Here is a 25,443-nt window from a genome sequence, read left to right on the forward strand (position 1 = left end):
AGCCAGGTGGTACTGTGGATAGAGTGCTGGGTCTGGAATTACAAAGACTCATATTTATGAATTCAAATCTGGCCTTAAACTCTGTGACCCTGGGCAAGTCATTTTACCCTGCTTGCCTCAGCTTCTTCATCTGTAAATGACCTAGAGAAGGACAAACCACTCCAGTATATTTAAGAAAACTCCAAATGGGGTCAGGAAGAATCAGATACAATGGAAATGACTAAAAAAGTAAAATAATGAGAGAATAAAAGTTGGACTCGAGAATGAATTATTTCAGCTTCAACTCATGAAATAAATGGGTTCAGAAAAATCTGAGATGACTTTTAATGAACTGTTAAAGAGTAAAAAGAGTAAAGTGAGGTGAATGAGGAGAACAATTTCTGCAATTATGACATTGTAAAAAAAATCTTTGAAAGATTTAATAACTGGCCAATGTGATCAACAACAACCAAAAAAAAAAAAGGATTCTAGAGGACTCATTATAAAGAATCCTGCCCCACTTCTGCGAGAGATTTGATCAATTCAATATACAGAATAGAACATACATTTTTGGGACATGAATAATGCAAAGATTTGTTTTGCTTAACTATGTATATTTCTTGTAATATATTCTTCTTTAACCAGGAGACTGTCAGAAGGAGTGAAAAATAATTATTTGAAATGTTTTCAAATATTTATTTGAGACATAAAATAAAGTGGCCACAATATTAATTTTTTAAACATAAAAGGCAAAAATGAATAGCATGCAGGCCTCATAAGGAAGGAAGACTTGAGTTCAAGTCCTTCCTCTGACTATAAGACTCCAAGCAAATAATTTAATTACTCAATGCTTTAGGTAACAATCTAAGATGATCACATAAAACAGGATGCTAATCTCCATTTCTAAATGGAATTGTCTCACTCAGGAGTTTCTAATATCAATGAAATTCCAGGGCTATCTTTATTCTTTGTCACCTACATAATGTTCCTGCAGTTCTATGTATCCTCTTTCTAAATGTTGATTTAAAAAATACCAATAGAGTAAAAAGAAAGGAAACAGCAGAAATTAACTTTCCCATAATTTTACCACCTATTAAAAAAATAGCTAACCTAATTACTGGTACACTAAATATGAGATTCTTGATCAATGACCAATGAGTCAGATTGAATATATATTAATGTTGATATTCTATTTTATGATCCCCATTTTACTGTTGAGAAAACTAAGGCAGACAAAGGTTAAGTGTCTTACTGGTGGTCACACAGAAAAATGTCAAAAGACATATTTGAACTTTGAAGTTTTCCGGACTTTAGGCCTATATACCACATCTCTCTGTCTCTCTCTGTCTCTCTGTCTCTGTCTCTCTGTCTCTCTGTCTCTCTCTCTCTCTGTCTCTCTCTCTCTCTCTGTCTCTCTCTGTCTCTCTGTCTCTCTCTCTCTCTCTCTCTCTCTGTCTCTCTCTGTCTCTCTGTCTCTTTCTCTCTCTGTGTGTCTCTGTGTCTCTTTCTCTGTGTGTGTGTCTTTCTCTCTCTCTCTCTCCCTCTCTCTCTCTCCCTCTCTGTCTCTCTGTCTCTCTTCCTCTCTCTCTCCCTCTCCCTCTCTGTCTCTCTCTGTCCCTTCTCTCTCTCTCTCTCTCTCTCTCTCTCTCTCTCTCTCTCTCTCTCTCTCTCTCTCTCTCTCTCTCTCTCTCTCTCTCTCTCTCTCTCTCTCTCTCTCTCTCTCTCTCTCTCTCTCTCTCTCTCTCTCTCTCTCTCTCTCTCTCTCTCTCTCTCTCTCTCTCTCTCTCTCTCTCTCTTTCTCTCCTCCCTCTCTGTCTCTCTCTGTCTGTCTCTTTCTCTCTCTCTATGTGTCTCTGTGTCTCTTTCTCTGTGTGTGTGTCTTTCTCTCTCTCTCTCTCTCTCTGTCTCTCTCTCTCTCTCCCTCTCTCTCTCCCTCTCTGTCTCTCTCTCTCTTCCTCTCTCTCTCTCCCCCCCCTCTTCATATATATGTGCGTGTGCGTGCATGTGTGTGTGTGTGTGTGTGTATGCCATATGCCATATTCTATACCTAATAATTGTCATCCAGGCTCTGCTTAAAGACTTTCAGTGAATGAGAACTTGCTTTTGAAGACAAGGGATTTTACTTTTGGACAATTCTAAACAATTGATCAACTAGCAAACATTTCAGTATGAACTAGGCAATGAATATATAAGAAAAAAATAATATGACCCCTGCTCTCATGAAGCCTTTGTTTTAATTGTTAGAAAAAAAATTTTCCCCAAAAATTAAGTCTAAATTTCCCTTTTTATAGCTCTTGGTTCTAGTGGCCAAGAAGAATAAATCTAATCTGTCTTCCATCTGACAGTTATTCAAAGATTTATTTTGCTTTTCAGTTGTGTTTGATTCTTTATGACCCCATACACTATGACTTCCAAGGGATTTTTTCCCTTTTTATCTTTAACTTAAAATTTTTTGTTGTAATTTTTGATAATTACCTGACATTTTGAGGTTCAGATTCTCTCCCTCCCTCCATGATATCCCCCTTCACTAGATGTTAATATTATTCTCTGCTAACACCACTGTTTCATGTAATATCTATTTCCATCTTCCTCATGCCATGAAGGAAGAAACATATAAAACATATAATTTAAAAAGAAACTCATAAAGGAAATAAAGTGAAAAATGACATGCTTTGATCTTCACTAAGACTCCAATAGCTCCATTTTTGCCTGTAGGTATCATTTTTCATTATGATACCTTGGGGTTATCTTGGAATCTTGTGCTGCTGATAATAGTTTAGTGCTTCAAATTTGATCATAATAATATTTCTTTTACTGTAAACACTGTTCTCATGGTTCTTCTCACTTCACTTTGTGTTAGTTTATTTAAGTCTCTCTAGATTTTTCTGAACTCATTCTATGCTTGCTCTTTTTAATGTGATCATATGCCACAACTTGTTCATCCATTCTTCAACTGCTGGATATCCCTTTAGTTTTGAATTTTTTGCAACTATGAAAAAGGCTGATAAAATACTTTTGCACAAATAGGTCATGGGATTTCTTTGATAAAGATACTGGATTGGTTTGCCATTTCTTTTTCCAGTAGATTAGGACAAAGAAAAATTAAGTGGCTTGTCCTGGGTCACACACCAGTTAATAAATGTTTGAGGCTAAAAACTCAGGTCTTCCTGACTTTAGGTCCATCTACTGAGCCACTTAGATGCCATATATAAATATTAGATAGTAGCTATTAGATTCCCTTTTTATCTCCCTCATCCCTTCCACCACATATTACAGCAAACTATGTCTTTTAAAGGCATATATCTGGCCAAAAATTATAGGTGCCTTACTGTCCTTACTACTTGCTGATCCTTAAACCCCCGCCCCCCCCAAAAAGCATTATCTTCTATCAAAACCTCTTCTCTTATAAAGGATTATTTGCATTATTGTAGAGTGTTGGTCCCAGAGTCAAGAGCACTTCAATTCAAATCTCTTAATCACACAAACTAGGTGATGCAGGACAAGTCATGTAACTTCTATTTGCCTTTCATATTCCATTGCTTTATTAGGAGACACAATTTAATTCTACAATGAGATATTAAGTGGGTAAAAATGCAGTTACCCAGTGGAATAAGTGAATTTGAGATTTCTAATAAAAGATACTATGATCTTTCAATTTTTGACAGTGTTTGGAGATTAGAACAGGGCAACAAATACAGATTCCTTAAAAGGGAGTGGCGAGAGACAGATCCCAGGAAGAGTAAATTGCAGCCAGATTGTGAATGGCTTTAAATGCCTAAGTATTGTATTTTTTTTCTTTTTTTCTTTTTTTTTAAGAGTGATACAGAAAAACTGAAATTTTTAAAATAAGAAAGTGACATAATTAGACTTGTGTTTAAGGAGTATTCATGTGACTGATGTTTAAAGGATGAAATGAAGAAGAAAGAAAGTGAAGGTGGGGAAGGGGATCAATTAGCATGTTTTAATGGTACTATTGAGAAGGGGGCAGCTAAATGACTAAGTGGATTGAGATCCAGGCTTAGAAATAGGAGCCCCGGGGTTCATGGGCAAGTCACTTAACTTCCATTGCTTATCCCTTACTGATCTTTTGCCTTGGAACCAATACATAATATCTAAGATTGAAGGTAAGTGGTTTTAAAAATAATAGTACTGTTAAGAAATAATGAGTTCACAAATTAGGGTGATTGGGGGTACAATTGGAGAGAGTCAATGGCATGTAGGAAATGTTAAAGAGATGGAATTGATAGGAATGGACCACTACATATGACAGGATATAAGAAAACTTTGGTAACTGGAAGAATTAGGGTTTCATTAACAGAAAACAGAAAAAAGGGAGAGGTTGGAGGAGAGATGGGGGAGATAGTAAGAGAGAATCATCTTAGAGGGAACAAAAGTCCCAAAGCATTTCAAGAGTCAACACAAAAGATCTTACGAAACTGGAAAATTCATGTTTTTTTCTGCTGAAGGTCTAAATTGGATAGTCCCGGCAGCATGTCAGATCTGATCTTACATAGAATGAAATGGAATCTCAAAAATACTGAGTGACATGGATATGATTGACAAGGATTTTTTCCTGATTTTAAAATTCTATAAAGCCTTCAGATATGGGAGCTACACTTGGCTTCTTTGCTACTTGAAGGGGTTGGGTGAGCTCATATTTGGTGGACTAATGAAAAATAGAGGAAGAGGGGAAGGGGAAAAGGGGAAGGAGAGAACTCCCCTATTTGAGATTTCTAGACATTTCTTGTAATTTTCATGCTATCTTCCTTGCACTGCTAGGTCCTGGGAAAAAAGATAAAATGACTACTGGAATCACAAAACATTTATGATTTATCCATGTTAGATTTAAAATAGTAACTCCAGGATCTTATTTTCCTAGAGTTTATTAATACTCATTTGAAATAGAGAAAGAGACAGTATAGAGATTAAAGTCTAATATAACCCAGCTGACCATGTGTTTCTCCACCCGGCTGTCTCTCTCTCTCAGCCATGGTCCTCCCCCCCCACTGTCCAAGGAAATAGAGAGGTCGGGCATGCTTTAGACCCTGATATGTAATCTTCAGTTCCCAGTCATGTTTCTAGGACTCCTCACCTGTGACCTCTGTTTGGAGCCATGCAGAAAGGTAGGATGAGCTGGAGTGGGGTGGGGTGGATTCTATTTACAAAAGAGCAAGGAATTCCCATTCTGGGAACTCTCTCCATTAGCATATATCACAATTTCCCTCTGAGTAGGTAGGTACCAGAGAGTTCACTCAGGCTCAGAAAGGATTAGCTAAGATCACACAGAGTAAAAGTTAGAGGTGGCATTTGAATTCTGGTCTTTTTCCACATCAGGTCTAGCATTATTTTCCTTTACACTAATTTGTGTGAATCCTATCTTTCCTCTATCTTTATTCTACTCTTTCATCTCTGTGATTGTGGCCCCTGTAGCCTCTGTAGAATTGTATTGTCAACTGCCTTTCCCATTAGATCTTTTCTCCCTAACTCTCCTTTAATCTCTTATGATCACATAATCCTGGCTTCCTCCAACAAGAAATTGTATCCTTGAAAGTAGCCAAGCACTTAATACATGTCTTTTAAAAAATAAGTGACTCAATAGTCAGCCTCTCCAGCAATGGATCAATGTTCTCTCTTGCTCTCTCATATACTGGTCAAGGAGGAGGAGAAATCATGGCTCGTACTCCTCCAGTGCCCTTTCCAGTTTTTTCACCTACTAATACTTTCTCTTTGAAGGTCAATCCATTCAGATATATCATTCCATTCAGATCCTGATGGCAGTTTCCTACTGACCCCCAGATCATTTGTTTTTCTTTGTCAAGGAGCCTGGATCAGTCTTTGTCTCCCTTTACCATCTCAGTCTCTGACATTGTACTTGTTGGTTTCAATTTACAAATTGATCTTGCCTCTAATACCATTGCTTCCCAATTTATTCAACTTTAGTTCGTATGATTTATACTTTTGCTCCATTGTGACCATACACAGAGACAGTCATGCCTTGATCTCATCACTCACAAGTGTTCTACCTGTATTTTAAATTCCTATATGCAATTACAACATTCTATCTTCCCTGTTTTCCTTGTATCTCATGCCTACTACACCAATTCTCTATTTTGATAGCATTCTCTATTCACTCTACTCCTGTATCCACCTTCCCCTGTCTTTCTGTTCTGATTATCTCTGCCCTGATCTCACAATTTTCTTTTAAGAATCTCAAGTAACCAGTTCAATTTTGCATTCTTTGGATCTATGGTTACTTCACTTCATTAAGGACAAAACAGAAATATTCCATAGTAAATATATGTAAATTTCCATTATGTTAACTTTTCTTTAGATTGGTATTAGGTCTGTGGATCCCTATAGAAAGAATTTCCAAATGTTTAATAATTCTTCAATTGCTTCATCTTTTAAGATCTCTTCTTTGTTTTTCTGTTAAACTAGCCCATCCCAAAGAAAAAAAATTAGCAATCCTGTAAGGTCCTCTTGCCTAGAGGTATATTTTCTTAGGAATCATCAGAGTGGATGGATTGTTTAAGTAGGTAAACAGATTTCCTGCTAAGTTTTGTACCAATTAACTTCTTATGTTTTGTATATACACAAATCTATTTTAGTATTTGTCTGATTTTAAAGTCTTTTGAATTAGAATAAGAAAATATCTCTTAATTTCTTTCTGACTACCTCTATCTCTTTGTCTATGTCTCTATTCATCTCTATCTTCTTCCCACTGCCCCATTCTTTATATATGTACATGTTCTTACATAAGATCAGAAAAAAAAATATATAGGAATATCTTTGTAAATCTATCTAGTTATCTATATTTATACTCTGAGTCAAATAAAATTACCCAAGTCACTTGTTAATCATTAATCTTTCCTTCTTAAGGCTAAGGAGAACTCTCCCTATTCCCAAATGTTATGAATTATGAACCTGTAAATAGAGGATCCATCCAGAGAATGCTACAAACTCTTTGGGGCCATTTGTCAGATAAATATGTCTGTAAGAAGTCTTCAGAGTTGCCCAAAGCCTTTGACAACAACGAATAATTATAAAATTGAATTTAAGCTTGGACCCCGATCATATTCCCACCCCCCAGCTCAACACGGATATAGTCTTAGAATTAAGAAGATCTTTTCTCAAACAAGGATGAGCTAGAAACCTTCATCTCTGGGGTGTCATTTTCTTCATGTATTTACTTCTAAGTTGTTAGCATGTAAACTACCAGGAAACCTAAAGCCAGAGATGTGTACTTTCTTTAGAAATGCTCAGGGATCCCAGATGAACCTTGTCAGGAGACCTAAAATATTGTTCTGATAAATTTTAATTCAGATAAATAAAATTTGTGAGTAGATTGTCTTTTATTTTCTTTAGTTTGGTCACTTACCACAAAATTGAGCATTTAGAAAGCATTTGTTGTTCAATGGATGAAAGAGTGGACAGGAAAGCCTAATTTACACATATCCCCAAGTCACTCCATATGTATCATCTTAAACACTGTTATAACTAAAACTTAATCTTGGGAGGCATTACTAGATTTATAAGCATTTATTAGTAAAGAAGGAAAGAGTGAAATGGTGTTTCCATCCTTTCTAACTTAATGTAAAAATCTGGTCCCCCATTGCAACCATGGGTTTGGATCCCTCCACCTTGCCACTTGCCAGAGATCAAGGGATAAAAATACTAGAGCAAAGCACCAGCCCAGAGAGGTACAGAAGCAAAGAGTGGGACTCTGCTTCTGAGCACTAGCTTTTCAAAGCTACCTCTAGTCCCTCCCCTGGATATTTCCAGATCCTTCGATGGGCCAATGGACTTCATATAGCATGCCATCATACTGTCATGCCAGGTCTGCACCAATTTTAATTCACAAAATCCTTTAATTCAGAGGTGCAGAAAGTGAGGAAAAGAAAATTTCCCAATGGGAAATTGTTCACATGAAAATGTTTTCTTGGTCAGTTTAAGTGATTGTTTCAATCTTGCCTTACTTCACGATATAATGATGAATTAGATTTCTTTATTCTGTTTTATAATTATTTCTGGGTAATAGAAGAAGAAATGGGCTCCTTAATCCTATACATTTCTGAATTCATTTGTCTTTGAGAATCCTTGATAAAAATTGGCTATTTTCTTCTGTAACTGTGCTTTTTAAAAATTTCCATTTTATACAATCAAAGAAATGACTGTTTTTAAGTTTATAAATTTTATTTGGTCAATTTCAAACATTATTCCTTGGTTACAAGAATCATATTCTATTCCTCCCTCCTCCACCCCCTCCCAAATCTGACACCCAATTCCACTGGGTATTACATGTGTCCTTGATCAGAACCCATTTGCATGTTGGTGTTTGCATTAGGATGTTCATTTAGAGTCTACATTCCCAGTCATATCCCCTCCACCCATGTAATCAGGCAGTTGTTTTACTTCTGTGTTTCCACTTCCACATTTTTTCCTCAGAATGTGGATAGTGTTCTTTCTCATAGATCCCAGGTTCAGGATCACTTCATGGCCACTAACGTAGAAGTCCATTACATTCGATTGTACCACAGTGTATCAGTATCTGTGTACAATGTTCTCCTGGTTCTGCTCCTTTTTACTCTGCATCAATTCTTGGAGGTTGTTCCAGTTCCCATGGAATTCATCCAGTTTATTATTCCTTTGAGTAAAATACTATTCCATCACCAACATATATCACAATTTGTTCAGTCATTCCCCAATTGAAGGGCATCCCCTCATTTTCCAATTTTTTTGCCACCAGGAAGAGTGCAGCTATGAATATTCTTGTACAAGTCTTTTTCCTTACTATCTCTTTGGGGTACAAAGCCAGCAGTGCTATGGCTGGGTCAAAAGGCAAACAATCTTTTAGCGCCCTTTGGACATAGTTCCAAATTGTGCTCCAGAATGGTTGGATCAATTCACAACTCCACCAGCAATGTACTGATGTCCCAATTTTGCCATATTCCCTCCAACATTTATTACTTCCCTTTGCTGTCACATTGGTCAATCTTCTAGGTGTGAGGTGATACCTCAGAGTTGTTTTGATTTGCATATCTCTAATTATAAGAAACTTAGAACACTTTTTCATGTGTTTATTCATAGTTTTGATTTCTTTATCTGAAAACTGCCTATTCATGTCTCTTGTCCATTTATCAATTGGGGAGTGGTTTACTTTTTTGTACAATTGATTTAGCTCCTTATAAATTTGAGTAATTAGACCTTTGTTAGAGGTTTCTGTTACGAAGATTGTTTCCCAATATGTTATTTCCCTTCTAATTGTGGTTACATTGGTTTTGTTTGTACAAAACCTTTTTAATTTGATGTAATCAAAATTATTTATTTTACATTTTGTGACTCTTTCTCAGTCTTGCTTGGTTTTAAAATCTTTCTTTTCCCAAAGGTCTGGCATGTATACTATTCTGTGTTTACCTAATTTACTTATAGATTCCTTCTTTATATTCAAGTTATTCACCCATTCTGAGTTTATCTTGGTGTAGAGTATGAGATATTGATCCAAACCTAGTCTCTCCCACACTGCCTTCCAGTTTTCTCAGCAGTTTTTATCAAATAATGGATTTTTGTCCCCAAGGTTGGAATCTTTGGATTTCTCATAGACTGTCTTGCCGAGGTCACTTACCCCAAGTCTATTCCACTGATCCTCTTTCTATCTCTTAGCCAGTACCATATTGTTTTGATGACCACTTCTTTATAGTATAGTTTGATATCTGGTACTGCAGGGCCACTTTCCTTTGCATTTTTTTTCCATTATTTCCCTGGGTATCCTTGATCTTTTGTTCTTCCAAATGAACTTTGTTATGATTTTTTTCTAATTCAGTAAAAAAGTTTTTTGGTAGTTCTATGGGTATGGCACTAAATAAGTAAATAAGTTTGGGTAGGATTGAATTTTTATTATGTTAACTCATCCTACCCATGAGCAGTTAATGTTTTTTCCAATTGTTCAAGTCTAGTTTTAGTTGTGTGGAGAGTGTTTTGTAGCTGTGTTCATATAGTTCCTGTGTTTGTCTCGGCAGATAGATTCCTAAGTATTTTAAATTGTCTAAGGTGGTTTTAAATGGAATTTCTCTTTCTAATTCTTGCTGCTGAGATGAGTTGGAGATATATAGAAATGCTAATCACTCATGTGGGTTTATTTTGTATCCTAAAACTTTGCTAAAGTTGTTGACTATTTAGACTAACTTTTTAGTTGATTCTCTAGGGTTCTTTAAGTAGACCATCATATCATCTGCAAAGAGTGAAAGCTTGGATAGCATTGCCAATTTTTATACCTTCAATTTCTGTTTCTTCTCTAATTGCTAGTGTTTCTGGTACAATGTTAAGTAATAGAGGTGATAATGAGCATCCTTGTTTCACTCCTGATCTTATTGGGAAAGCATCTAGTTTATCCCCATTGCAGATGATGTTGGCTGATGGCTTTAGATAAGTACTGTTTATTATTTTTAGGAAAGACCCAACTATTCCTATATTTTCTAGTGTTTTTGATAGGAATGAGTATTGTATTTTGTCAAGGGCTTTTTCTGGGTCTATTGAGATAATCATGTGAGTTGTATTGATTTACTCATTGATATGGTCAATTATGTAGATGGTTTTCCTAATATTGAACCATTCTTGAATTCCTGGTATAAATACCACCTGATCATAGTGAATAACCCCCTCTTGATGACTTGATGGAGTTTTTTTGCTAGTATCCTATTTAAGATTTTTGCATCTATGCAAAAACATCTTCATTAAGGTGTATAGTTTCCTTTCTCTGTTTTTGACCTGCTTGGTTTTGGAATCTGTACCATATTTGTGTCATAAAAGGAATTTGGTAGAATTCCCTCTTTGGTTATTATGTCAAATAGTTTGCATAGTATTGGGATTAGTTGTTCTTTAAATGTTTGATAGAATTCACTTGTAAATCCATTAGGTCCTGGGGATTTTTTCTTAGGGAGTATTTTGAAGGCTTGTTCAAATTCTTTTTCTGATAAGCAATTATTTAAGAATTTTATTTATTCTTCTGTTAATCTAGGCAATGTATATTTTTTGTAAATATTTATCCATATCACCTAGATTGGCATATTTATTGCCATATGAATGGGCAAAATAGTTTTTGATGATTGCTTTAATTTCCTCTTCATTGGAGGTGAGGTCTCCCTTTACATATATGATTCTGTTAATTTGGTTTTCTTCTTTCCTTTATTTATTAGATTGTCCAGTACTTTGTCTATTTTGTATGTTTTTTTCTAAATACCAGCTTCTAGTCTTATTTATTATTTCAATAGTGCTTTTATTTTCAATTTTATTAATTTCTCCCTTAATTTTTAGGATCTCTAATTTAGTTTTCTTCGGGGGATTTTTAATTTGTTCTCTTTCAAGTTTTTTTTTTTTTTGCATGTCCAATTCATTGACCTCTACCCTCCCTAATTTGTTCATATATGAACTCAAGGATATAAATTTTCCCCTGAGTACTGTATTGGCTGCATCCCATAGATTTTGAAAGGATGTCTCATCATTGTCATTTTCTTCAATGAAATTATTAATTGTTACTATGATTTGTTCTCTAACCAATTTTGGAGAATCATAGTATTTAATTTCCAATTATTGATCATTATTTTTATTGTGTTATGATCTGAAAAGGTTTCATATATTAAATCTACTTTTCTGCATTTGTTTGTCATGTTTTTATGACCTAGTACATGGTCGATCTTTGTGAATGCACCATGTGCTGCTGAAAAGAAGGTGTATACCATATTGTTCCTATTAATTTTTTTCCATATATCTATTAACTCTAATTTTTCTAAGATTTCATTCACTTCTTTTACTTCTTTCTCATTTATAGTTTGATTTGATTTATCTAAATTTGATAGTGGTAGGTTTAGGCTTCCCACTAGTATAGTTTTACTATCTATTTCCTCTTTCAATTCCACTAGTTTCTCCTTTAGAAATTTGGATGCTATACCATTTGGGTGCATACATGTTGATTACTGATGTTTCCTCATTGTCTATACTCCCTTTTATCAGGATGTAGTTACCTTTCCTATCCTTTTAATCAGGTCTATTTTTACTTTGGCTTTGTCTGATTTCATGATTGCAACTCCTTCCTTATTTCTATCATTTGAGGCCCAATAGGTTTTGCCCCGACCTTTAATTCTAACCTACGAGTATCTACCCACCTCAGCTGTGTTTTTTGTAGACAACATATGGTACGATTTTGGATTCTAATCCACTCTCCTATTTGTTTTCGTTTTATGGGTGAGTTCATCCTATTCACATTCAAAGTTATAATTGTCACTTGTATGTTCCCTAGCACTTTGATATCCTCTCCTAGGACTGTACTTTCTTTTTTTCCTATATCCTTTTAAATCAGTGGTTTACTTTTAATCAATTCCCCTGATCCCCTCCCTTAACATGCTTCCCTTTCTGGCCCCTCCCTTTTTGTTCCCTTCTTGTTTTTTAGGATCTAAGTTCCCTCCTCCATCTCTTTCCCTCCCTGTTTGTACTCCCTCCTCCCTAACCACTTTGTTTTCCCCTTCTTGATTACCCTGTAGGATAAGATAGAATTCAAGACCCAAATGGATATGGATGCTCTTCCCTCTCAGAATTGATGTCACTTAGAATAAGGTTTAAGTATTATCTATTACTGCTCCCCTTCCCCTCCCCTTCCCATATGTATCTTCCCCTCCCCTTCCCATGTGTATCTTTGTGTTTTAAAGATTATCCAATCTATTTTATTTCTTCAAATGTCTCTTGGTGCCATCTTCAATTCCCCCTCCTCCCTTTTTCTTTTTTCTCATATCAATTTATAGCCCTTAATGCCCCAATCTCTTCCTGTGAATGATTCTTCTAATTACTATAATAATGAATACCTTTTTGAGAGTTACAAATAGTATTTTCCCCATATATTAATTTATATAATTTGATCTAATTGTAGCCCGTAAAGAATGGATTTTTTATTTTTTATTTATTTTTTAATTTTATTTATTTAATTATTATATTATTTATTTTATTTACCTTTTCATATTTTTCTGATCTTTTTGTTTGAGTATCAAATTTTCCATTTAGTTCTGGACTTTTCTTCCTTAGAAATCTTCTATTTTGTTGAATGCCCATACTTTCCCCTGGAAGTATATAGTCAGTTTTGATGGATAGGTGATTTTTGGTTGAAGACCCAATTAGCCTTGCATTTCTGAATATCATGTTCCAAGCCTTGTGGTCCTTTAGTGTAGAAGCTGCCAGGTCTTATGTGATTCTGAGTGATGCTCCTTGGTATCTGAATTGTCTCTTTTTGGATTCATGTAGAATTTTCTCCTTAGCTTGAAAGCTCTGGAATTTGGCAATTACATTCCTGGGAGTTGTCTTTTGAGGATTTAGTATAGAGAGTGTACTATGAACTTTTTCAATGTCTATTTTGCCCCCTTGTTCAAGAACATCAGGGCAGTATTCTTGGATGATTTCTTGTAGTATGATGTCAGGATTTCTGTTAATTTCTGGCTTTTGGGTAGATCAATGATTCTCAAATTATCTTGTGATCTGTTTTCCTGATCTGTCATCTTTTTAGTGAGATATTTTATGTTTTCCTCTATTTTTTTCAGTCTTTTGACTTTGATTTATTAATTATTGCTCTTTTGCAAGATCATTTATTTCCAGTTGCCCAATTGTGGTCCTTAGGGCCTGGTTTTCTCTCATAATCTTTTGATTTTCTGCTTTAATCTTTTGATTTTCTGTTATAGTATTTTGAATTTACTTTTTGGTTTGGTTTATCCTGCTTTTCATGGCTTCCAGCTGTTTCTCCAATTGGGAGTTCTTGTCCTTTAGACAGTTATTTTCTCTTTGAACTAATTCCTACATTTTTTGTCAGAAGGCTTCCATCTTTTTGATAAGCTCCAATTTAAATTCTTCAAGAGCTTATGGACAATTTCCATTTTGGGGGGAGGTTTTGGTTTTGTTTGAATTTCCTCTCTAGCCTGGGCTTTTCCTCTGTAAAAACTTTCCAGAGTCAATGCCTTCTTCTCGTTTTTTTGTTTGTTTGTTTGTTTTTGTTTTTGTTTTTTGGTGGAGTGAGGTTGTAGCTCCTGGGCACAATTTTCCATTATTGTGGAGGTTTCTCCTTCCCTTTTTAGTCAGAAATTTGAGTGAGATGGGAAGGATCTCTGTATATGGAGTTAGGAAGCAAGGATTTTGCCTGAGGCAAGCTCTCGAATATCCACAGCTTCTGCTGTCCACTGTCCTTCTCTGCTCCTCCTTTCTGAGAGTGCCCATGTTCTGCACTCTCCAGCCCGTTGGTATTTCAGGTCTAGCTGTTCTCAGGGGTAGGTCTTTGGTGGTCTTATTCATTTCCCAAGGACCTAGAGGTTCCCCTTACTCACTCTAGAGGTGTTCCTCACTCACTTGCTGATTCTGGTGTGCACTGGCTCTGACTCTGGCTCCATAGGTAGAGTGGATGAGGGAAGATCAGTTCACATTTTGGTGGCAGCTTTTTCACCCCCTTATAGTGTGGAAATGCCCAAATCCCATGTACCTTCAATGGTGCACCCTACTCATTCTTATGAATTTGGTTTTTTGGGTCTTTTGAGGTAGTCTATATAGGTTGTGCTGAGGAGAGGAAGAGCCCCGAGTCTAGACTGCCACCATGCTTACCTGGAAGATCCAAAGAAATGACTTTTTGATGACTTTTTGTCACATGAAATTTCAATTCATTTTTAAACCCTTATCTTCTGTCTTAGAATCAATAGTATTGGTTCCAATGCAAAAGACCAATATGGAAAAGGCAATGGGGATTAAATGACTTGCCCAGTGTTACACAACTAGCAAGTGTCTAATATCCCATTTGAACCCAAGACTTCCCATCTCCATGTTTGGCTTTCTATCCACTGAAACACCTAGATGTCCATTACTAAATTATTTTATTTAGAAAGTTTTGTAAGTCCTCTATGGTTTTATAAATATCAGCTAGGAAGAACACATATGTAAGGTCTTCTGTAAATAAACTAATGAAATTTGTCCAATGAAATGAGAAATTTCAAATAAAATAAGATTTTTAAAAGTTAGGTGGAAAGTCTAGAGGCAGCAAGTTGTATTGGATAGACTACTGGTCTGAGTCAGAAGGAAAAGAGTTGAGGTCAAGTAGTTAACATGCAACCATGCTTATGGAAGACTTTCTCTTGTGATCTTTTAATTATTAAGTCTTTTGACAAATTGACATGCAACCAGATCTACAGCAGTATTTTCCTCCTTGTCAGTCTTTTTAGTTCCTAGACATTAGTGAATGACAGTGTAAAAAGAGATATCCTAGTAAGAGAAGGGATAAGGAGAGTGTCTCAGGGAACTCTCAAATTAAGGATCCACAGAAGGAGCTGAAGACAATCATGATAAATGTAGTTGGATAAGGTATTCAATAAAAGAGAGTCATCCTTCAAGTTGAAACCTATAGAGAAATCAAGGAAGATTGCAATCCACATTTGTGGCGACAAGGAATATGATCATTCATGTGATTTATTGATGAAGCGATATGATACATGCAGAATTATATATTTTTACATACCTATCTATGTGTGTATTTACATCTATTTATCTGTCTGTCTGTCTACCTGTCTGTCTGTGTCTATCTGTCTATCTGACTATCAATTCATAGAACATGAAAAGAGATAGTTTGCCTTGGATTCCAGAATGCCTGTAGTTAAATCCTACCTGTGATACTTCTTTTGAGATTTTCCCCAAATCTGTCAAATTGGTTTTCTTTTTTTTCAAACACTGCACTGTCTCCCATATCTTGATCTCTGTACTTAGCTGCCCTTTGGTCTAGCTCCCTAGAATGTTCTTCCTCTTCAGCTCTACCTAGAACTTCTTACTACCTTCAAAACAAAGTTTGAGCACTACTATCTCCAAATTATGTCTAAATCCTTGATCATTGTGTCTATGGCATCCTGGAAAAGTTGCCATCTGGAGTTTGCTTGCCAATATCTAGTGAAGGGAAAAATGTTCTATACCTTGAATCACTCTTTTGGACAGTTTGGTCGGGAATAATATTATACCATTATATTGAAATGAGCTTACACATTACACTCAGATAGTATTTTCCAGCTTGAAAGAGCTACCAAAACTAAACTCTCATGAAATAGCCTCAAAGTGTCATGGCAAGATACTAGAATAGGAGTACATCACTGGAATATTGATATAAATGATATAGTAAATAAATTAATGATATAAATTCATTAAATTATTTATTAAGTCATTCCAGTTAAAAAAATGAAAATTAAATAGTACCTATCCTGAGGGAGCATATATTTACATTTCATTAAGAAGGATACAATATATTAAAATTTAACCAAGTGCAAAGTACACACACACACACACACTTACAAACTTACACACATACATACACACACAGAGTGATCTGGAGATGCAGAGAATGCTAATTATTAGTATCATCAGGAATGATATTCTATAAAAAGTGGCATCTCAGCTGTACCTTCGAAGAAGTTTGGAATTCTGCAAGGTAAAGATAAAAGGGTAATGAGTTCCAGACACAGGTACTATACCATTATTACCTAACGATTCTGTTGCCATAAATGTCCAATCTATTTAACATATATATTCTCCAAAGTATATGACAAATTCTAAGATGATGGAACACCACCACATAAGAAGAAATAAAATTGCATCTTCTGGAAGTGGACAGACACAGGGTAAAACATATTTTTAAGACCAGAATTCATTCATTAACAAAAATAAGATAATAGATGTCTAGTCCCAGATTGATGATGGTAATCAACAGATATTTAACAGAACTAGAGAAAGTATTCTAGAACATTGATTGCATCCCCTTTATAAAAGATTTGTGGAAAGATACATAAGGATTAAATTCTTTAATCTGATAATAATGTTTTATCATTCCATCATTTCTTACAATTTCTAAACCTATTTTTGGCCTCTACTATTCTGATCTCTTCACTTTTTCCATTTTTTTGCCTAGGCCATGGTCCATGCACTAACTCCAATCTCCTTCCCTCTCAAACTTGAATTTTGGTGACATTTCAATTCAACTTTATCCTCTACTCTTAACCTTTCTTTCTTCTCTACCTAGAGTTGAGCATCCTCCAACAAGTCCCAACTTTGGAAACCCCCGACTATCATCTATCCATTCTGTTATTTACATGCTGCTGCAGGAAATCATGAAACCATGAATGAAACTATTCATATTTATGTTCTATAATATGAACTGATTTTTTAACATTCCTAATCAATTTAAGTTCCAGTGTACCACAGATTTTTTCCAAACCTTCCCCTACCTCAAACTTTCCATCATTTCCCCTGTCAGCTGAGAACCTGGTCTCATATGTCACTGAAACAAATAAGGCCATTGACTGAGAGATCCCTCTTCTTTATTCCTTCTCTTCATGTAACATCATTCAACTATCTTCTTCCACTAAATCTTCTTTTACACATGTCTTATAAAAAGTTACTCTTTTCCTCACCAAGGCAAATTTCTTAACTTGTACACATGATTTCATTCCATTTCATCTTCATATTGCCTCTCCATCATTCCTACTTTTCTTCTTTTTTAAAAAAACCCTTACCTTCCACCTTAGAATCAATACTATGTATTGGTCCCAAGGCAGAAGAGCAGAAAGGGATAAGCAATTAGGGTTAAGTGACTTGCCCAGGGTCACTCAGCTAGGAAGTGTCTGAGGCCAGATTTGAATCTAGGACCTGCTGTCCACTTAGCTGCCCAGCTGCCCTCATTGTCATTCCTATTTTTTTTCTTACCTTCAATCTCTTCCTGTCTACTCTCTTGTTCTCTGTTGTGTATAAAAGCACACCTAGGACATGCAGCATTGGTTCCCAAGACAGAATATAAGAGTTATCAAAAAATTAAAATAAAATAAAAACACCCATATCTTCCCCCAATCTTAAAAAAAAAAAAACACTCATTTAGTCTATCCATTTTGCTATCATCTTATTCCTCACCTCTCTTCCATAGTTAAACTCCTTGACAAAACCATTTGCAATTAGTGTTTGCACTTCCTTTTTCTTACTTTGTTTATAGTCTCTTTCAGTTTAGCATCTGACTTCATCATTCAACTAATATTAACCTCTTCAAAGTTATCAGTGATCTCTTGTAAAACTTTTGTCAAATTGTCAAGTTTTCTCTAAGTCCCCATCATTTTTTATTTCTCTAACTTTTGACTCTTCCAATCATCCTCTCTTCCTTGAATTCTCTTCTTACTAAGTTTTCATTACACTGTTTTCTATTTCTTCTCCTTCTTCCTGTCAGTTCACTCATTATCAATCTCCTTTTCTGGATCTTCAAAAGCTCAGCCAGTCAGTCAATAACTATTTATTTATAAGTTCCTATCATTTGATGGTTACTATGTTAAGTTCTAAATCTAGAAAGAAAGGGGGAAAAACAGTTCCTGCTCTCAAGGAGCTGATGGAGACAATCTAAAAATGAAACTGGGCAAACAAGATAGATGCAGAGAGAATTGGAAAGGATCACCTGAGAAAAGTCACTATCATTATAGCGAACTGGGAAAGATGTCCAGAAGGTAAGATTTCAGTTGGGACTTAAAGGGAGCCAAGGGAAGGAGATGAGGAAACTCCTACTAATAGTGGATAACCAGTGCACATGTTCAATCAGTTGATGTAATGCAAGGAGTAGCAAGGAGATTAGGCAGAATTTTAAGGGGGTAGATATAAGACTGGAAATGTAGGTGGAGGTGAGTTTATGAAAAGCTTTGAAAAACAAAGGATTTCTATATAATCTTGAAGGTGATAGAAGCAATTGGAGCTTATTGAGTTATAAGATAACACATGGTATGCTTGCATTTTAGGGAGATACATTTGATGGAGCAGTGGATGATGGAGAAGATAGAGATACTCGATGCAGGGTGACAAATCACCAGGCCACTGACATAATGCAGATGTGAAGTAATAATGGCTTGAATAAAGATAATGGCAGTGACAGAGGAGAGAAAAGGGGGGGCATGTGAGAGGTATTATGAAGGTAGAATCAACAGGATTTGTCAACAGATTGGAGGAGGAGTGGTGAGAGTTCGCCAGTTGTAAATATGATTTACCAGGAAGGTTATGATAATAGTAATGGGAAAGTTAAGAAGAGGGGAGAGTTCAGGAGAAGAGATAATGAGTTCACTTTTTGGGCATATTGAATTTTAAATATGTATGGGACTTCCAGTTTGAAAATATAGTAAGATCTATTGAGACAGAGGCCCCAGAAATTCTAGACTTCAGAAGACTGAACTATTTACTAAACTGTAACCATCAAATACTTTATAAGAAATGGCATCAAAGCAGTAAAGCAATACCAAATGAAAGCCTGGGAGGCTGAAGGAAATAGCATGTTCCAAAGTTAGCTGAAATGGATACCTCTGTACAAAATGAAGGATGGTTTTTGTTTTTGAAAGCCCCCTCCCTTCCTTTAAATGCTAAAATAGGCATAGAAAGTCATATACTTTTAAGGTAATTTTTAGGTTTATTCAATGCAATCTTTGGGAATTACAATGTCCACATTTCCATCAATGTGTTGTTAAGTAAAATAAAATTGAACAGAGGACAAAGACCAGAGCTTATTAGTTAAGTGGTAGGAGTATGGAGGAGAGAAATGTGGTGCTAATAGTAACAGAGTCAGGTCTTGTCAATAGCCACTTCTAGTATAATTGTACCTCAGGTAACATGAACATTGGCCCCTGCTGGTTGTCCTTCTCATACTCCCACACTCTAGCAGATTTTAAGATCTCAAAACAAGCAGGTCTCAGCAAAAAACTGCCAGAAGTTTCTACCTCTGTACAGTCCAACTTGATCAACTATATCTTCACATGTCTACTTTTCAAGGAAGATTATAGCTCAAGAAGTTTACTCCCAGTAGGAGGTTAGCTATTTAGCTCTGATATATTTTAAAGTAAATATTTTATTATTATTTTTCACATTCACCTTTCTAAAGCATTTTGCCAATTTGTCTCTTGGGGTGTATTAGAAGGTCTCGTCCTAGCAGCTAAGACCCCCATCTGTTTATCTTGTTTTTTATAAACAAGGATATTGCAGATTTACAGAATCTTGAAATTTAAAATTATGCCAGAAGATTTCTGGTACATATAGTATTTGACCAAAACATTCCTCTACAGAATGGCAAGTACTCATCCCTTCTGTGTTTGAATATCTCCAGTACTGGAGACCCCACTATGACTCAGGGCAGCCTATTCCTTTTGGTTTGTTTGTTTGTTTGAAGCTTTTTTTAATTTTTAGGAAGTTTTTTTTTATTTACATGGAAGTGAAACCTACTTCTCTACAGTTTTCACCCATTGTATACATTTCTTCTTGGGTAGACTAAAAACTGTCAAAAGGACCAGATATGAACTAACTTGAATTTTGCCTTTCCTTAGATCAAAGGTTCTTATCCTGGAGACTACAAATCCCTAAAGGGTCTATTAACTAAATTCGGGAAATTTGGGAATTTTTTTAGAAAAATATTTTGATAATTATATTTCAATATAATTGGTTCCTTCATTTGAGATCATTATTCTGAGAAATGGTTCATCAGATCCAGTGAACTGCCAAAATGATCTATGACAAAAATATTTAGAACTCATGGACTAGACCATAAGAAAGACCAGTGATGGCATCTATCAATGTTGGAGATCCAGGACTCTAATGATTGGAGGATACCATTTCCCCAAATAACCTTTAAGAGGGATTACACTTTGGATTCCAATGGATTTTGGTAAGTTCTTTAGGTAACAAATGTGCACCTGTTGGGAATAAGTTGCATAAATATCTCACAGACTGTGAAGCTGAATGTGAAAATCACAGATAAACTTTTGGCAGATATGTGGTCATATATCTTAGGAAAAGGATTACAGCTTTGCTCATGAAATGATGAACTCTCAACTCAGTTTCGACTAGGGAAAAAGAACATTGTAATCACTGTAGGTGACTTCCAAAGCCCATAAACATGTAGAAGTCAACAAAATATTGGGAATCAACACAAGAAATCCTGGATTCATTACATAATAGTCAAAACCTGGAAACTAAGGGCATGACTACCTATCAAGACTAAAGAAATTATTTCATATGAATGGAATGCAATATAATTGTGCTCTGAGATATGACAAAATGGATATTTATGGAAGAAACTAGGAAAATCTTTCTGAACATATATAGAGTGAAGTAAACATGACTAGGAAAACAATTTACAAAATGACAACATTATGGAGAAAACCAACTTCAAATGACTTTAGAAGTCTGAGGAATATAATGATAAAATCCTGCTCCAGAGAACTCATAATAAATCATGCCATCTGCCTCCTGCTGGAGGAATGATAGACATGAAATACAGAATAAGACAGGCATTTTTGAACATAGCTAATGTGAGAAAATGCTTTGATGTAGTTTGTAAGTTTGTTGTGAGAGTTTTGGTTATTAAAAAATATTATTCTTTACCTGGGGATCAGTAGGATGGAAAGAAAATAATTTCTGATAAAAAAAAAAAACCAAGATATCTACTTCATTGATAAACGTTGTTGTTCTATTGTTTTTCAGTCATATCTGACTCTTCATGACTCCAATTGGGGTTTTCTTGGCAAAGATACTAGAATGATTTGCCATTTCTTTTTCTGGCTCATTTTATAACTGAGGAACTGAGGCAAACAAGATTAATTGACTTGGCCAGTGTCATGAAGTTGGTAATATGAAGATAAGTCTTCCTGATTCCAGACCCAATGCTCTATCCACTGTGCCAACTAGCTGTCCTTGTAGTATAGAAAAGTCTAGCATAGGTAGATAAGATAAAGAGTATTCTGGAAATTGCCACCACTAAATGGCCTAGCCTTTGTCATAATGCGAGTTGGACCAGCGTCCCCAATTCCCAGAGTGCTCAATTTGGGGTATACTCTGGCCACAGTGGTGTCTGCTCAAACTCACAGAGCTACAATATAAAGAGGACTAAGTCAATGCAAGGGTAATATGGGAACCCAACTATACAGCACAATTTTACAACATAAAAAATATCGATTTTGAGTAACCAGCCAACATGTCTAAAATCCTAACTATTTTAGTAGCTCCCATAAGTTAAGGCATTTTATGTTTAAATGAGGCTTCCTATTAAAAACAAAAGACATCACATGGGAGGAAGGTATAGCTTAATAGCCACATTTTATCTCACTTTCATCTAAATTGGTTCTTGTGGGTCCTACATCAATCTGTAACTACACAGTTGAAAACACACCTATTCTCACAGAAGAAAAATTGAATCAGGGTCATTTGGCTTTCAGGTGAAGGATCAAGATTTGGACTTATGAAGTAATGACTCTAAGTATAATATTTTTTCTACTGTGTTGCACCAACTCCCTAACCTATTATCAGGAACCAGTTCCAATGACATTGTTAAAATTTCAATTTGGAAAACACAAATGAATGCTACAAATGAGGGTTTCTTCAATTTACTGTTTTGTTGATTTTATAGACTTAAAAAAGGTGATAGATAAAATGTTAATAATGCAGATTAAATTTGAAAGTGTTTGTTTAGAAATTTTCTTTTTCTGAAGGTGCCCCTTGTTAAATATTTACCAGCACACCATTGACTATAATTCTATAATTATAATTCTTGAATGTAATGATGCTAAAAATAACTTACCAACAATATGATCTACATTATTCATTATCTTTTCTGACACTTATTCTGCCTTGAGAAGTTACAAAGTCCTTTAGGGACATTAACTCACAACAATCCTATGAAGGAGGGACTACAGTTATTATTGTCTCCATTTTAAAGATCAGGAAACTGTGGATCAATAACTTGCCCATTGTCACAAAGCAAGTAAATGTCATTCAAATTTGGGTAATTGTAATGTCCCATATTTATACAGTGTTCTGGGGGCAGCTAGGTGGCACAGAAGTTAGGAAGACCTTAGGACAAACCAGTCTCAAACACTTACTTAGTTGTATGACCCTGAGCAAGTTACTTAACTCTGTTTACCTCTGTTTCCTCCTCTGTAAAATGAACTGGATAAAGAAATGACATACTACTCTAGTTTCTCTGCCAAAAAATCCCAAATGGGGTCATAAATTTGACCATGACTGAAATAACTGAACCACAACACATAATGTTCTGAGATTTACAAAACATAATATATTAATTATTTCATCTATCTTCTTGGTTCTGAGCCTATATATCCAGAAGAAGAAGCTCTGAAAGGTACCTTCCAGCTACTAAGTTGGAATCACTTTGTTTAGGGCCCAGAAATAGACTTCACTACTATAATGCAAGGATAAGACTAGCTAAGTTCAAGGAGGCTAATTGCTAGAAACCTCTCTCTCTCTATATATATATATACATATATCCATATATATATATATATATATATATATATATATATGTGTGTGTGTGTGTGTGTGTGTGTGTGTGTGTGTGTATTTCTCATCTATTAATCCAGGACATAGACCTCAAAGTATGGAGAGGAAAGAGGCAATTGTGATATGCTTTGATGTCATAGAAAAAAATCAATTCTTCAAAGTAATATAGTCAGTATAATTGAGGAAAGAGAAACACAAAGGCTTAAATTACTTCTCCAACATCACACTATAATAAATTACAGGGCCTGAACTATACCCAAATCGTAGACAGATAGATAGAGAGATAGAGAAATAGAGAGATGATATATAGATGGATAGATAGTAGGATGAATGAATAGATAGATGATAGGTAGGTATATAGATAGATGGATAGAGAGATAATAGGATGGATAGATAGATAGATAGTAGGATGGATGGATAGTAGGATGGATAGAAAGATAGAAGGATAGAGAAATAGATAGTTAGAGAGATATAGAGATGATATGTAGATGGATAGATAGATAGATAGATAGATAAATGATATATAGATGGATAGATAGACAGTAGGATGGATGGATAGATAGATGGATGGATATATAGATATAGATAGATGATATATAGATGAGTAGATAGATGATAGATGGATAGATAGTAGGAAGAATGGATAGATAGATAGATAGATAGATAGATAGATAGATGATATATAGATGGATACATAGAGAGTAGGATTGATGGACAGATAGATGGATAAATACATAGATGATATATAGATGGATAGATAAATAGTAGGATCAATGGATAGATAGATGATAGATGATAGATAGATAGATGGATAGATAGATAGATAGATAATATATAGATGGATACATAGAGAGTAGGATTGACGGACAGATAGATGGATAAATACATAGACGATATATAGATGGATAGATAAATAGTAGGATCAATGAATAGATAGATGATATATAGATAGATAGATAGATAGATAGATAGATAGATAGATAGATAGATAATATATAGATGGATACATAGAGAGTAGGATTGATGGACCGATAGATGGATAAATACATAGATGATATATAGATGGATAGATAAATAGTAGGATCAATGAATAGATAGATGATATATAGATATATAGATAGATAGATAGATAGATAGACAATAGATAGATAATAGATAGATAGATAATAGATAGATAGACAATAGATAGATGGATACAGATAGAAAATCTTATCTGGGTTCTGCTTTATCCTCCAGTAGAAGAGAAGGTTCACAAGTGTGGGGACTTTCTTTCAGTCTTTGTTTTTGCATCCCCATTGCCTGGAATATGGTAAGCATTTACCCAATGCTGATGATCGATTGACCTGTATGTTTCCTGGTAGACAAGTTGTGCTAATAGAAGGTGGCTGTGTTGAACTATGTTGCCCCCTTAAGTATTAGTCTGGAATAGTGCTGACCTATATGTGTTGAGCTTGTCTCCATTTTACAGGGAACTGCTCTGAATCAGATGCTTAGGGCAATGGAAGTCCTTTGGGAATGGTTTTTGAAAGGCATAAACGCTGATAGACTGTTTCTAATCCCAGTCAACAGGCATCTATTAAACACATTGTAGTAGGTATTGTGCTAATTACTGGGGACACAAAGACAGAAAGGAGCAGCCTTTATGTATTATTTAAGTGTATTAGAAGAAGGGGTATGAGGAAAAGCTCCTGTGAAGAGGTTTCTGCAGTTCATTTAATAAATAGTTGGTCAATCATTTCAATCATCTATGACTCTTTATGACTTCTTTTGGCTTTTCTTGGCAAAGACACATTAGTGGATGAAGGTGAGTTTTTCCAACTTCAAACCCAGCATTCTAACCGTTGCACCACCTAGTTGCCCTTGATAAATAGTAGGCATTTAATAAATGTTTATTTATTCATTGAAATTGAGAGATATTGTACCTTAAACAGCTAGGATGTCATGCTGATAGTGTGATAGATCTGCATTTGGGAAAAACAAAGTTCAAATTCAGCCTCAGACGTTTACTAATTGCTTGACCCTGGACAAGTCACTTAACTTGTTTGCTTCAGTTTCCTCATATGTAAAATTAGGATAATAATGCCTCTTAGGGTTATTATGAGAGTAAAATGAGAT

The sequence above is a fragment of the Monodelphis domestica genome, chromosome 6, assembly GCF_027887165.1.
Source record: "Monodelphis domestica isolate mMonDom1 chromosome 6, mMonDom1.pri, whole genome shotgun sequence".
NCBI classification, from domain to species: domain Eukaryota; kingdom Metazoa; phylum Chordata; class Mammalia; order Didelphimorphia; family Didelphidae; genus Monodelphis; species Monodelphis domestica.